This window comes from Branchiostoma floridae, unplaced genomic scaffold (genome assembly GCF_000003815.2).
Source record: "Branchiostoma floridae strain S238N-H82 unplaced genomic scaffold, Bfl_VNyyK Sc7u5tJ_1439, whole genome shotgun sequence".
Classification (NCBI taxonomy): Eukaryota; Metazoa; Chordata; class Leptocardii; order Amphioxiformes; family Branchiostomatidae; genus Branchiostoma; species Branchiostoma floridae.
The window spans coordinates 647,565-652,175 of NW_023365716.1; the positions used below are offsets into that span (position 1 = coordinate 647,565).

Consider the following 4,611-nt stretch of genomic DNA (forward strand, 5'->3'; position numbering starts at 1 on the left):
TTTTTCAAGCACATGAGAATCCCACACCAGACAAGCCCATTTTAAGTGGGGACCAGTTGTACCTTTTCTGCCGGCTCAGAAAATCCATTTTGACCAAACATCTAGTGAAACACACCGGTGAGAAACCCTACATGTGTGGGGAGTGTGGGTACAGAGCGGCTCACAGGTCCAACTTATCCCAACATATGAAAACCCACACCGGAGGAAAACTCTACAAGTGTGACCAGTGCGACTTTTCTACCATATGGAAATTCAGTTTGGACCAACATAAAACAAAACACACTGGTGAGAAACCCTACATGTGTGGGGAGTGTGGGTACAGGGCAACTCTAAAGCCTTTGTTATCCCGACACATGAGAACCCACACCGGAGACAAACCCTACAAGTGTGACCAGTGCGACTATTCTGCAGCACAGAAAGGTACTTTGGACCAACATATAGCAGCAAAACACAACGGTGAGAAACCCTACATGTGTGGGGAGTGTGGATACAGATCTGCTTACAAGTCTGGCTTATATCGACACATGAAAAGTCACACAGGAGAAAAACCCTACAAGTGTGACCAGTGTGACTTTTCTGCGGCACAGAAATCTACTTTGGACAAACATATAGCTGCAAAACACAGTGGTGGGAAACCCTATATGTGTGGGGAGTGCGGGTACAGCACAACTTACAGCTCAACCTTCTCCAGCCATATGAGAACCCACACAGGAGAAAAACCCTTCAAGTGTGACCAGTGTGACTATTCTGCAGCACAGAAATGTTATCTAGACCAACATAAAACAAAACACACCGGTGAGTATCCTTACATGTGTGGGGAGTGTGAGTACAGGACGGTGCGTAAGTCAAACTTTTCCGATCACATGAGAACCCACACAGGAGAAAAACCTTACAAATGTGATCAGTGTGACTATTCTGCGATTTTAAAATCTTATTTGAACAAGCATATATCAAGACAGCACAATGATGACAAACCCTGCATGTGCGGGGAGTGCGGATACAGGGCAGCTTGTAAATCTGACTTGTCCAAACATATGGCAAAACACACAGGAGAAAGACCCTACAAGTGTGACCAGTGTGACTATTCTGCAGTACGGAAATGTCATTTGGACGAGCATATAGCACGACACACGGGTGAGAAACCCTACATGTGTGGTGAGTGCGGGTACAGGACAGTTAAAAAATCACGCTTATCTATCCACATGAGGACCCACACAGGTGAAAAACCCTACCAGTGTGATCAGTGTGACTATTCTGCAGCACTGAAAAGTCGTTTAAATGAGCATATAGCACGACACATTGGTGATAAGCCCCTACATGTGTGGTGAGTGTGGGTACAGGGCAGCTAATAATTCCCGCTTAGCCATACATATGAGAACCCACACGGGAGAGAAACCCTACAAGTGTGACCAGTGTGACTATTCTGCTGCAGAGAAATCCGCTTTGACCAGGCACCTTTTCAAACACAGTGATGAGAATCCCTTCACGTGCGGGGAGTGTGGATTCAAGACGGATAGCAACTCTCACTTATCCCGACACATGAGAACTCACACACCGACAGGGGAAAAACCCTACAAGTGTGACAAGTGTGACTATTCTGCTGCACAGAAATGTGATTTGGACAAACATCTGGTAAAACACACCGGTGAGAAACCCTACATGTGTGGGGAGTGCGGGTTCAGGACAGGTAGAAAGTCTGACTTATTCCGACACATGAGAACCCACACAGGGGAAAAAACCTATAAATGTGACCAGTGTGACTATTCTGCTGCACAGAAAACACGTTTAAACCAGCATCATATTGCTAAACACACTGGAGAAAGACCACCAGTGTGACTATTCTACTGCAGACGAATCCACCTTGGACGAGCATCTAATTATAAAAAAATCCCGTTTGTGAGAAACCCTACATGTGTGGGGAGTGTGGGTACAGGACAACTCGGAAGTCTATCATGTCTGAACATATGTGAATTTAGCCATTGAGTATGTAACCTGCACTGTAAATCAGTTTTCTTACTTAGGTAAAAAAGTACTCATTTTATTTGTGTTGCAATCACTTGTTTATTTGTTTTGAATCACTGTAATTTAGATAATATGTATATAGTATAGTACACTTTACACATGGAATAGCCCTCAAAGAGAATAAAGCAGCCATCTTGGTTTTCTTCAATGGTGTGATGTTTTGATGTGTGATAATGGCTATATGATAATATCGTTAATGACCTGCTTTTCTTCCGCAGAATCGACAATGCCTTTTATCATATTGTATCATATAGTTGATTAGACACTAGTGTTATATATTACACTATGTTCTACTCTTAAGGTGCCCTCTCACTGCACTTGTGTCAAGCTTGCGTCACTGCGGGTTTCGAAAGATACTCAACAAATTTCAGAGATACAGAACGAATTTTCTTACCTGTTATGTATTTTGTCGTCTTCTAAGTCATACTTGTCAGAAGTGACTGACTGCTATCTATGCACTGTAAATGCATTTAAGTTCGCGGAGATTTGATTTCGCGATAGCGGGGAAATGGACTTTTCGCTGTGGTTTTGATTTCGCGGTAGCACCATGCACGGTAGTCTCTTACTGCTATGGAAAAAAATGTTCGCTGTTTTAAATTCGTGGTGAAGCGGGCGCCGCGAAAACCGCGAACATTAATCCACCGCGAAAGTTTCTGCATTTACTGTATTACACAATATCTAAATAATGAAAAAAATCTGAGAAAATAAAAAAACAGTGACGCAGTGAACGAACCCCGTAGTAACGCAAGCTTGACGCAAGTGTAGTGAGAGTGCACCTTTAGTCTTCGAGACGGTACATGCAATTAGGCCAAAAATCACTGACGAAGGATAGTGGATTCTATCCGAAACGTCTGACCGTTTCAAAACCGTATCCAGTTGCTTGAGTAACTATTTTTGGTGTATCTTATTACCTGGATGTCTAACCTACATCGACGTATACGACGCCTTTGGGCGTGGTTTTGCAAATAAAACATCATTTAATATGACTCTATATAGACCGAAGGGTAGCGAGTTATTAACCCTATATTAAACTTGTTAATGTTAATCTTAGAAATGTAACACAAACACACACAATCCCCAAGTTCTACATCATTTAAACACTGTGAGAGGCTTCTGAAGGCGAACACTAGGGGGCCGCAAGGGTTTATATCGATAGGTGCTGTATGACGCGAACTGCGGTGGGAGACCGCATGGGTCAGCGTGAGGTCATGGTTCTATTAACTATTATTATTTATTCATGTAATATATGCGAAGAAATAAAGAACAAAGTTCTACACCATTTAAACACTGCGAGAGGCTTCCTCGGGCGAACATTGGGTTGCCGCGCGGGTTTATATCGATAGGTGCTGTATGACGCGAACTTCGGTGGGAGACCGCTTGGGTCAGCGTGAGGTCATTGTTCTATTAGACAACATGGCCGCCGAGCGGAACCTGAAATAAGAGGTTTGTTTTCGTTTTGTGTCGTTTCTTTACTGCGTAACGGGAAGGTAGTTAGTTACCCTGTTTGTGTTGAAGAGTACAAGCTACATAAAGGACTGATATTCCTGCCTTCTGAATTACTGCAATGTAGCCTTGTTTTACGTCTATTTATTTGTTCCGCTAGACATTATCTGGAATCCAGTCTCTTTCTGGGTCGGCCTACCGCAGTTAGTGTAGTCTTTGTACGGGCCTAATGCAACTCCCTCCCGCCGGGGTAATCGTCCACACACGGTAGAATTTATTGTCCTACCGCGTAAAAATCCTACCGGGTGTGAACGATTACCCCGGCGGCTGAGAGCCGCCCTGGCCCCGTAGAGAGCCCACACTAACTACGGTAGCCCGTGCCACAAGGGGACTGGGTTCCAGGTTTATAATACATGTAGCTAGACATGGGCCCTTGGTGCTTCTCTCTCTGCATGGTGCTTCGTAGCTGTTGAATTTTCCCTGGTACTTGTCTGGTACTACGCACAAAAATTGCACTGAATTAATTTAATCTGGATAGAAATTGCGAGGCCTTTCTTGTATGACATGAATGTTTATTCTATTGAAATTGCAACAAATTATAGATGGTATCCTAGGCAGTGATGCTTATGTTCCTTCATTATTGGTACATGGGATTTTGGAGCAAGAAAAAAATCAGCATTCATTACTAGTACAGAAACTCCTAGTATAATATAATTTATTCAAACATGCCAGACACTGTACACTGAGTACACTCCCCTATACTAGTACCTCAACCAGCTGTACTGACAGTCAGGCCTACAGCTACTAACTAGTATAAATGCATTTAAGTTCGAGGGGATTTACTTTTGCGGTAGCGTCACAATGGAGTGTTCGCGGCGGTTTTTAGTTCGCGGTAGCGCCATAGACTGCAGTCTCATGATGTACTGTTATGGAAAAATCTTTGCGGTGGTTTTTATTAACTTTTAAGTTCGCGGTGAAGCAGTCACCGCAAAAAAAAAAAACACGCAAACACAAAACCACCTCAAACATTTTTCCATTTACAGTATCATATATCCTGCACAAATGGGAGGAAAGGCACAAATAACATCAGACATCATACAGATACATGTGAACCCACACACCTATACCCCCATTACTACCCTATAG

General features: G+C 43.2%; 4 protein-coding genes across 4 annotated transcripts in view; 2 read left to right on the top strand and 2 right to left on the bottom strand.

Moving 5' to 3' along the window:
• LOC118407668 (tropomyosin-1-like) overlaps positions 1-4,611 on the top strand; it is a 1,169,601-nt gene that overhangs the window by 646,472 nt on the left and 518,518 nt on the right. The gene's annotated exons all lie outside the window — the stretch shown is intronic.
• Positions 1-4,611, bottom strand: part of LOC118407610 (zinc finger protein 25-like) — an 865,280-nt gene that overhangs the window by 614,822 nt on the left and 245,847 nt on the right. The gene's annotated exons all lie outside the window — the stretch shown is intronic.
• LOC118407627 (zinc finger protein 525-like) overlaps positions 1-4,611 on the bottom strand; it is a 976,997-nt gene that overhangs the window by 605,889 nt on the left and 366,497 nt on the right. The window lies entirely within an intron of this gene.
• The window catches only part of LOC118407694 (zinc finger protein 845-like), a 9,075-nt gene continuing 7,828 nt past the window's right edge, over positions 3,365-4,611 (top strand). Inside the window, exon 1 of the mRNA XM_035808212.1 lies at positions 3,365-3,465. The gene's annotated coding sequence lies outside the window, so the exon portion shown is untranslated. The remainder of the gene's footprint in view (positions 3,466-4,611) is intronic.